The sequence below is a fragment of the Rhincodon typus genome, chromosome 12 (genome assembly GCF_021869965.1).
Source record: "Rhincodon typus isolate 14 chromosome 12, sRhiTyp1.1, whole genome shotgun sequence".
Lineage (NCBI taxonomy): Eukaryota > Metazoa > Chordata > Chondrichthyes > Orectolobiformes > Rhincodontidae > Rhincodon > Rhincodon typus.
The window spans coordinates 8,411,761-8,422,940 of NC_063343.1; positions in this window are offsets into that span (position 1 = coordinate 8,411,761).

Consider the following 11,180-nt stretch of genomic DNA (forward strand, 5'->3'; position numbering starts at 1 on the left):
GTTCCTTAGATCAGAGGGTAAATCAAAAGTCCTGTCTACTTGTTCAGACAGATGTGAAAAGTTCATAGGCATAATTTGAGAGTTAACAGGAAGTTCTCCTGTATCTAGAACCAAAGTCACTCCCTTAACAAGAACAAGCATTAGTATTCATTCATTTGAATACTGCATTGCAACAATCTCAGTCCAGGTATATAGTGGGCTGTTAGTGTTACTATTAACCTAAAGTTCCGCACTTCTGCAACATTGTAATTCTATAGAGGGAGAAATGGGAAAAAGCCAGTAACTGAGCATGGTTATTGATGTTTTATGATGACTTATGCCTACTGTTGCAATACAGATGAACATTGTGTTGCCTACTGTTTTGAATGTTAGTGGCTTGTAGCCCAGTGTTGTTGAGTGGCTGCACACCTCGGGGGGGGGGGGGGGGGGGGTCTCCAGTTCATGCAAGACTTCTAGAATGAAAGATTGGTCAGCACTCCTTAAAAGACAAGGTGCATTCTCATGCAGCAGATGCTGGAAGAGGCTGGGAAGGTGTTTGTTAGAATAAAGAACGCTTAGAATGGCAGCACAAGCCCTAAAGTCAACTGTAAGGTGCTCCAATTCGGTGTTAAAGGCCTTTGAGCAGAAAGTTAGCAAGAAAAGAGAGATCCTTTTCCTTCAACAGACAAGAACAGACAAGTGAGCATAGGAAAGTAGATAACTGCAGTGGCTAATGCAAGCAGCAGAGCCTGAAAAGCTGGATGAAGTGCTGGGAGAAGTTTAATGATCCCACATGAATGGTCCAAGTCAGTGATCCATCTTTACAAATGCTTCCTTAGCCTCACTCACAGCTCCATTCACCACTCCACTTCAATCATCTATCAATCATCTCTAACAAACACGACTCAGACCCAACCTTCGTAGCCTCACCTGACCCTCACACTAGGAAAGCTGCAAGACTCTCACACACATCTCCCAGTTAGCTATTCAACTGTGATAGGAACATCACCTAAACATTTTGCACCACAGACATCAACACACACACCTCTCCTTTGCTGAATAGGGTGGCACAAAAATCATAGGCAGCAGTGCCTAACTCGTTGGAACAGGCAGAGCTGCATTCCCTTACCACAATGGCAGAAATGGTGTTTACCATCATCAGTGCAATGAGGACTGAAGCTACTGAAACAGAACTCTGTTGCATTTTATACCTTATGGCGGCGACACCTGAAAACATGTCACCTTAAATTTTACAACCTATATGTTTTTTCTTAATTTATTCATTTGTAGGATGTGGGTGTTGTTGGCTGGCCAGCATGTAATACCCATCTCAAGTTGTCCTTGCGAAGGTGGTGATGAGCTGCCTTCTTGAACCGCTGCAGTCCACCTATCGTGGGTTGACCCACAATGCCCTCAGGGAGGGAATTCCAGGATTTTGACCCAGCGACGGTGAAGGAACAGCAAAATATTTCCAAGTCAGGATGGTGAGTGGCTTGGAGGGAAACTTTAAGGTGGTGGTGTTCCCATGTGTTGTGCATTACTTAAGATTCCATTGCATTCTACACAGCTCTTGAGTATCTTCCCGATACTTGTCAGTGTAACCCTCATTCCTCTGATTTCTCTGACTATAAACCATGCGACTGAACTGCTATTGATTCTACAAGCATCACTCTAAACAGTCTTACCTCTGATTTGCCCTTCTCTTGCTTCTGCTTGGGCCATCTCTTGATAGTCCAAACAATTATGATTCAAGTGAGTGCCAAGTCCTCACCATCCTGGGACAGCCTGGCAATGCTTTAGCAGTTGTTTCTGGCTCATTGTATCCTGTTTTTACCTTTGGTTTAGACCAGCACGTGTGTGCATTAATTTTGTCCTTTGAAGAAACATGCATTTAGCCATTGTAACTTGTGAGATGAACATCTCATATTGATGAGAAGGGATGAGTCTGGGAATCTTCCTTCTAAGCAGCGTGGTGTGTAACCAATGACAGAAATTGCACCAGAACCAAAGATACCTTGGCACGATTCTAATTGATGTTCATATTCACCAAAGATGTTCCTCTCTGAGGCCACCACTTCCTTCCGTATGGGCCATTGTTTCCTTCTTCAATTTTGCCCTCGACAGAAGTTACTGTAATATTTAATAAGTTGAACCTATGCTGTAATTCAGAAAGAACTTCAAGTGCCATGTGCAACATTGCACAATTGAGTTAAAAAGTAATTGTGCTATCAAATATTCCCAGGGACAATATGATGACTGCCTAAGCATGATATGGAAAAACAAAATGCACCTTGGATTTTTGTAAGACAATCAATAAGGTACCACACATCGGCTACTTAATAAGATAAAAGCACATGGTGTTGGGGGTAGTGCATTAGCACAGATAGATATTTGTCTAACTTACAGAAGGCAGTGAGTTGGAAGAAGGGGAATATTTTCAGATGGCAGCCTCTGAAGAGTGGAATACCACAGGGATCAGTAGTCTCAAAGAGTCTACAGAAGGATACATACAAGTTAAGTGAGTGGGCAAAAACTTGGCAGGTGGAATTTAATGTGGGAAATTGTGAGGTTGCGCAGGAAGAATAGAAGAGTTGAATATTGTTTAAATGGAGAAAGATCTCAGAAAGCTGCAGTACAAAGGGGGTCCTTGTACATACATCACAAAATCTAGCATCCAACTTCAGCATGTAACAAGGAATGCAAATAGACTGTTTCCTTTATTTCAAATGGAATGGAGTATGAAAATAAGGAGGTTCTGCTAAAACTATTCAAGGCATTGGTCAGACAACACGTGGAATGCTGTGAACAGTTTTGGTCCTCTTATCTAAGGAATGGTATACTGGCATTGAAGACCGTTCAGAGAAGGTTCATTGGGCTGATGCCAGGTGTGGCGGGATAGTCTTATGAGCAGAAGTTGGGCTGGTACTCATTGGAGTTTAGCACAATGAGGGGGAGATCTTATTGAGACACACAAAATTCTTTGGGGACTTGACAGGGTATAAGTGGAAATGTGGGAGAGTCCAGGACCCAAGGGCATACTCCCAGAGTAAAGGCTGACTCAATTAAAACAGAGATGAAGAAGATCTTTTCTCTCAGAACATAGTGAGTATGTGGAATGCTTTACCACAGAGTGCTGTCAAGGCTGGGTCATTAGGTAAATTTAAAACTGAGACAGACAGATTTTTGATCAGTAAGGGAATCAAGGGACATGGGGAAATGACAGGAAAGTGGAAGTGAGGATTACCAGATCAGCCAAGATCTCGTTGACTGGTGGAGCAGACTCAATGGGTTGAATGACCTACATCTACTCCTACATCTTATGGTCATATATCAACTTTCACAGCCTCCAGATGTGGTAAGACTGCTACTGTTTTAGCCAAGCCATGTTCCTAAATATAGATTATTTGTTTTACTTTGCAACAGAGGACAAAATCTGCAAATTAAAAAAAAACACATTGCAATCTGACAGGCTAATATTACAGACAGAGAAACTGGAGGGCCTTCAACAGCAATCAGCTGAAATTATGCAGGGTTTTGACCGATTTAATAAGGACAAATGGTTTCCCCTTGCTGGGGGCTCAGAGAACTTAGGAAACTAACCTAAAGAGATTTTCTTTCTTGATCAAGTTATGGTCTTGAAGGTACAGGCTGAAATGGTGGAGGAAGTTGATTCTACACTACTTTAAGGGCTATCGGGAAAGAGTGGGGCAGTGGAACTAAATCGAACTTCGTTCAAAAACTCTGCACAAATAAAACGGATCAAATGAGCTCCTACACTGGAAGACAATGTGAGTTGGCTTTCTGTTATCAGCTTGGATTAATCTATATGATGCCCACAAAGATGGGAGGAGTGCATTATCTTTCTCTTGTCCCACATCTCCATTGGTCACAACGCAAATTCAGTTGTTTTACCCAGTTCCCATTTTTTCCGATCTAATGGTTATCCTCAACAGACTTAAAATAATCCATTAACCAGCTTCCTTTAATAAGCACAACATTATTATTTTATTCTAAACTAAATTTATTAAATGAATATGCAAAACTGGTTAACACACTTAGTTTATAAAATGAAAACATAAATGTTAACCTCTCTTATAACCCAATCCTGAGTAAAGAGAAACATGATGATTTTCTTTCTGCAGAGATGCACTTTTGATAATTGTTTGGCAATGAGCCATTGATCTTGAATGAAAAGGGATAGCTGTAGGTCTGACATTCTGGCATGTGTAGTCAAGAATCCCCAAGCATTGACAGCTTTCTCTGGGATATTGGCTGGCAAGCTTCCTACATTACAACTGTAACTCCACTAACACTTCATCAGCTTTAATGTGATTTGAAACACCCAGTGGTTAGGAAAAGCACGATAAAATTGCAAACTTTGCACTCCCAGATGGGATGTCGAGTGTAGACTTCATGAAATTTCAGGCCTGTGGCTGAATGGATCGTTGGGTTTCTTCCTGTCTGCCAATGTTTGCATATTTACAGATATCTGTCATCATCTGCCTGCTTGTCAAGTATCTTAAAATTTGACTGCTCAGGGAAGGAACTCTTTGTCATAAAAGGCAGTGGATACTGAGGGGCAAATGGAGCTTTTAGAATAGAGATTGATTAGTTCATGATAAGTAAGACTACAATGGATGTGGAATATATGAAAACACAGCTAATGTAAACACCATGTGGAGCTGGAGGAACACAGCAGGCCAGGCTGCATCAGAAGAACAGAAAAGCTGACATTTCCGGTCGGGACCCCGAAATATCAGCTTTCCTGTTCCTCTGATGCTGCCTGGCCTGTTGTGTTCCTCCAGCTCCACACTGTGTTATCTCTGACTCCAGCATCGGCAGTTCTTACAATCTCTGATGTAAACACCAACTACAATCTACTTGAAAGGTAGAGTTGACTTTAAAGGCTAAACCACTTGCTCCTGTTCCTAATGTTGTTAACTGTCTCAGTTGATTTCACACATACGACCAATTAAAGCAGAGTGTACACCATTCACACAATCAAGTGAGATTAAGGAATAGTGGCCATTCCTCCAAAGAAATTCTGGAGGACATCTCTCAAGTGATAATTTCTCTGACATTCAAGATCAGAGCTAGTCGTGGTGAGTCAGCCAACCACAGAGAGCACCACAGTTAAGCCTGAAACCTCTATCCATCTGCGTCTACTAACATCTCCAGAAAGAGGCTTATTGTTGTTTCCAAATGGCTCCATAGCCTCAATTTTCCAAGTCTCTGTAACCTCCACCAACCCTCCACCAGCTTGAGATAAATTTCATGTGTGCTCTGACCGGAGGTAAGTCATTGACTCATTTTCTGCTGACGCTTCCCATGATCTCTGTGTCCCGCCACCTTTGGCCTCTTGAACATCTTTGATTTATTTCAGTTCACTGTTGACAGCCATGTTGTCAGCAGCCAATGGCCTACCAGGTAGAACATTCTCCAAATTAGCTTCTCTCTCTTCCTTTAAGACACCTCTTAAAATGGAAATCTTTTTGACCAAGACTCCAGTCATGGAATTCAGTAGAAAACCAGGCAAAATACAAAAAGTGATGGGGGAAATTGAAAAAAAGACAGAAGGCAGAGACAGATTGAGATAAAATGAGCCAGCAACATGAAAAGTAACCCAAAAATCTTATATACACATAAAAATGAACAGGTTAGTCAAAGAATGGCGGGACAGAGAGGCATAAAGAATAAATAATGCAAAAGCAGAGGGGATGACTGAGGTACAGAATGTGTATTTGCATCTGTTTTCATAAATGAAGATGAAATTAAAGTTAAAAAAAAAAACTGCAGATGCTGGATATCAGAAAATAAGAGAGAAATTCCTGGAAAACCTCAACAGGTCTGGCATCATCTATGGAGAGAAAGCAGAGTCCTGGTTCTGAAGGAGGGTCACCGGACCGGAAGTGTTAATTCTACTTTCTCTTTACAGAGGCTTCCAGACCTGCTGATTTTCTCAAATTTCTGTTTTTGGTCATGAAATTATTGTTTGTGTGAAGGAACAGGGAGTAGAGGCATTTGATATAATATTTTATAGACGTCAGTGTACATTAGATTTTAGAAGAGACATGATCTAATTGAAACATGTAAGATCCTGAGGGGACTTGATAAGCTGGATGCTGAGTGGAATTTCTTTCTGTGGGTGACACTAGAACACAGCTTAATAATGGAGGACAATTGTTGACACCCTGAAAACACTCCTAGTACATATGTGCAAAACACACATGCACAGTACTGCCAGGGACATCGTTCTGTCCTATCCTGTTCTTTCATAATGATTGTGTGTATTTGGGCACTGCCATTTTTTACTGGCAGGGCACTTCACAAAGCGAGCATGTGCAGAGATTTCTGCAGGTACAGTCTGAACCTTGCAGGGGTGTCAGGAGACATGGCCTTGATAATAAGGTGCCTCCCATTTAAAGTCATAATGAGGAGGGATTTTTTTTTTCTCCCAGAGAGTCGTAAGTCTGTGGAATTCTCCTTTCCAGAGCGTGGTGGAGCTGCACTCACTCAATATTTTTAAGGCAGAAGTAAATATATTCTTGACTAGTAAGTAAGTCACATCATAAAGGGGATACAAAAGAAAGTGGGTTGTGGCCATAATCAGAACAGCTTTGATCTTATTGCATAGCAAGGCTGGTTTGAGGGGCCAAATAGCCTGGTCCTGCCCCTAATTTGTATGTCTGTATGTAAAAATAGGTAGAAATGAGGGCTACAAAATAGGTTGTCATCACAAGATAAGAACTCACCTGATCTGGTGGATTGGTGAGGGGTGGGTGGAAATAGAGAAATGTCTGACTGCAATCTTTCAGTCCTTCTTGGATAATGAATTAGTGCCACAACACGAAAAGATTGAAAATGTTACACTTCCTTTCAAAAGGTGTGGGAGAAGCCTGGCAACTGCAAGCCAATCAATATAACATCAGTCACAGAAAAGTATTAGAGACCTTGACAAAGGACAAAATTAATTCTCACTTGGAGAAACGTATAAGTGGAAGGACTTGAAATTGAAAGGATAGACTTTGGGAAGCTTCCCATCAGGGGGTGAAATGGTTGGCAGATGTGATTTATGTGGGCAAATTAGGGGCAGAACTAGGCTATTTGGCCCCTCAAACCAGCTTTGCTAAGCAATAAGGTCATAGCTATCTGATTATGGCTACAATCCACTTTCTTTTCTATCCCCTTTATGGTGTGATTTATGTGGTGAACTCTGAAGTTATTTACTTGAGAAAGAACAACACAGAGACTTGGTATAATGTAAATGGTACTACATGTGTGATTACAAATCCTTGAGGGATACAATACACGTTGATACGCTTCTAGAAAGTGTAAGAGATATTTGTCTTTTTAAACAGAGACAATGGATACAATAATGAGGAGGTTGTGTAAAAGATTTATAAATCACTGTCTAAGCCTCAAATAGAGCATTTGATATTGCAGGTCAACCCACAGCAGGTAGACTACAGCAGTTCAAGAAGGCAGTTCACCACTACCTTCTCAAGGGCAACTAGGTACGGGCAATAAATGCTGGCCCAGCCAGCGATGCCCACATCCCATAAATGAATAGAGAGAAAAAGAAATTGCATGATTCTGAGCATCACATTTTAGAAAAGGTGCCAAGGCAGGAGAGACAACACAGCAGAGGTTTGTCAGTGTAGTTCTAGGATTTTAGTTACACGAGAGATGGCAGAACCATTTTCATATCGTGCAGACAGTTAAGAGCTGACCCGAAAGAGGTATTCAATTTTCTTATGGGTTTTGATAAAGCAATTAAGGAAAAGCTGATAGTTGAACAAGAGGGATGGTAACCAACTTCATCAACTTTAAATAATTGGCAAAAGAACTAGAAAGATTGAGGGAAATTGTTTCACAGAGACAATTATTATTTTCTGAAATGCAAATTTGAAAGGTTTGGGAAGCAAATTCCAGTGGAACTAGTTATATGTTGTACGTTGTACATGTTATAACTAGTCAGGTGGTTGTTTTTGACTGGCACAGACGAGATGGGCCAAAGGGCCTTTTTTCTATGCTGTAAACCTCTTATGCATCTACGTATTTGAAGTCAACTAGTTTTCAGGTTTGTGGGGAGAAACTGCAGTGTGGGGTTCAACTGGATAGCCTTTCCAAAGAGTTAGCACAGACTGTAATATTTGATAAATACAGCTCAGAATTTAACTTTTGCCTCACTGCACTCTTACGAAACACTTGAATTATTTGATCATATCAAGAGGAGGTGGCATAATGTTAAAGTCACAGGGGATCTGTGTTCAAATCCCACCGTGGAATTTAATGAGATTTAAATTCATTTTATAAAATATTTAATTAAAAGCTAATCCATTGGTGACCATGAGGACATTCTTGATTGATGTTTTGAAACTCCTTCTTAATCATTGAAACCCTACAGTGTGGAAGCAGGCCATTCAGCCCATCAAGCCCACACCAAACCTCAGAGCATCTCACCTCATCCCTGTGACCCTGCATTTCCCATGGCTAATTCACCTAGCCCACACATCTCTGGACATCATGGGCAATTTAGCATGGCCAATTCATCTAACCTGCATGTCTTTGGATTGTGAGAGGAAACTGGAGCTTCTGGAGGAAACCTACACAGACACAGAGAAATCGTGCAAGCTCCACATGAACAGCTGCCTGAGTCTGGAAATTGAACCCAGGTCTCTGGGCTAGCAGTGCTAACCACTGAGTCACCATGCCACCATATGGTTCATCACTGATTTTGGGGAAAGGAGATCTGCTGTCCTCTCCAGGTCTGGCCTACTTGTGGCTCCCTGACGCAAAGAAATGCCCTCTGAAATGGCTTAGCAAGTCCCTCAGTGGCAGTGAGGGCTGGGCAACAAACGTTGGCACCTCCCACATCAGGTGAAAGAATAAAATGTTGGAGGTGCTGGGTAAATGCAAGTTGTTGTTAGCTGAGGCTGGAACTATTTTTCCTTCAGCTCTCACTGGAGCGGACCCGCCAAAGTTGACCTGTCCGTCCTCCCTGGACTGACCTATCTCCTCCCTACCTCCCCACCTACACTCACCTTTACTGGCTCCATCCCCGCTTCTTTGACCTGTCTGTCTCCTCTCCACCTATCTTCTCCTTTATCCATCTTCTATCCGCCTCCCCCTCTCTCCCTATTTATTGAAAGGGGTGACTGTTTTTGTTTTGGTAATTGACAAACATGTATAAGAAATTCCAATGCAGCGACGCAGTTCAAATTTCCAAGTCCCGAGTTGTCTCTGGAAATTGCCCGAAAGGGGTTTAACTAAGATCTGACACACGGAGCTCAGGCGTTTGCGATGAATGCTGTAAACATTCCTATAAGGAACTACAGTACAACGATGCAACCAGATAGCAAAGGGGCTGCTTTCAAGCGGGCGGGGTATCATGGGGTTAGTCCCTCTGCCTTGTTTTAAAATCTGGCGCTGTGTTTACATACAAATCAGAAACTGAAAGTGAAGAACCGTCAGAAAGTCGGGCTTGTCACAGTCTGAGAGGGAGAGAGAGAGAGACAGAGAGAGAGAGGAAGTGGGAAGATCTGTCCCTGGGATGTGAATTTCCCTTGAGATCAGAACAAAGTTATGGGAAACAACACCATGATTATTATGGAAGAGGACGGTTACTTTTTGTTTGGGATTATCCGAAGCGGGATATGACACAAAAAACAGACAGGGTGGGGGAGAGAGCCCTTCAGAAATGTCCCACACTCCAAATTAAACCCGGTTTGCATTGTTCAATGCCCAATTTGTCCCTTGGTTCTAGAAAAGTGGGCCATCAAAACTCCGACAGATCTTCTTATTCTTATTTAGCTGAAAATTCATATTTTCAATCAGCTTTCTGCTCCGTGGTTCCTGCAACCTGCGACTGGGATTTGGAATTGTTTGGAGGGGAAGGCTATCACTTCGTTTCGTATCGGTTTCTAAGGAACTTACAATTTCATTTCGTTTTTCTCTACCTCCCACACCACACACACACACACGCATGCAAAAAAAAATCCATGACTTAACAAAAACTACAAAGTTAAGGTGGGAACAATACAGCCGGCCACAGAATCGAGGCTGTGAAAAGTTTACACGGAGTTTACACACAGGCAGAGTGATATATTTAACGGTGTGTTGATTAACCAATGGGAAAGATGAACTGTGGGAGATCCAGTATTGGACACCGCGCAGCGTGTTCAATAGACAAGGGAGGGAGGGGAAGCCCCGGGGAAAATAGAAATTCAAGGGGAGTTGTTTCTCTGACATTTTCGTTCCCACTAAAGTGAACGCGTCCACAATTTTGTTTTCACATACCGGCTGAGGCGCTGAATTAATTCATTTTCTATTTTCAGTTCCCGCCCCCGCCCATTCACCTTAAACCTAATATAAACCACTCAACATTGGCTAGCTAGATCACAGGTGACAGAAGAGAGAGAGATCTTTGAGCAGCGAGACAGCAAGGTAATTACTGATCCCTGTTAGAGGGCCCTTGTCATTATCCCTGTAATGATCAACGGATTTTAAAATTATAGATAAATTTCACCAACTACGGTATAACTCTCGTACGGCTCAGAATCTTATTCGTTTGGGAAAGGGTACTTTTCACGTAGGAATAACTTTTTTATTGCTTTAGAACTAATTTTCAAAAAAAATTCAAATAAAATGTGATACCTTTTTTTAAAATCTAAATTTGTTGTTGAAGGTTTTTCAGTTCGATGTGCGTGTGCGCTTTAGGGTACAATTGCAGAAGTTTTATGCAATTTTTAATTTGACTGCTCATGCGTTTTTGTTAGCTAATATTTTGCAATAATGTATTCGGATTTTTCACAAATTAGTAATAATATTAAACAGTATAATGATATCTGAAACTGCGAAGTGATGTATTCGATATATTCGGAATTCTAACAAATTAATGACGGTATTAAACAGTACCATGACCTTCCTACGTTAGAAATACAAGATGAATTCTCAAAGATTTGAATCTTTGTTTTTTTTATCACGGGAATATATGAAGATATTCTCACCTGAAATATACTTTTCTAACAAGAACAAATGCTGGAGATCATAGCGGGTCAAGGCAGCATCCATGGAGAGAGAGCCTGCTAACGTTTCGAGTCTAAATGGCTCTTCATCTGATACCAGCATCTGCAGTTCTGGAGAATCCGAGACAACAAGGTGCAGAGCTGGATGAACACAGCAGGCCAAGCAGCATCAGA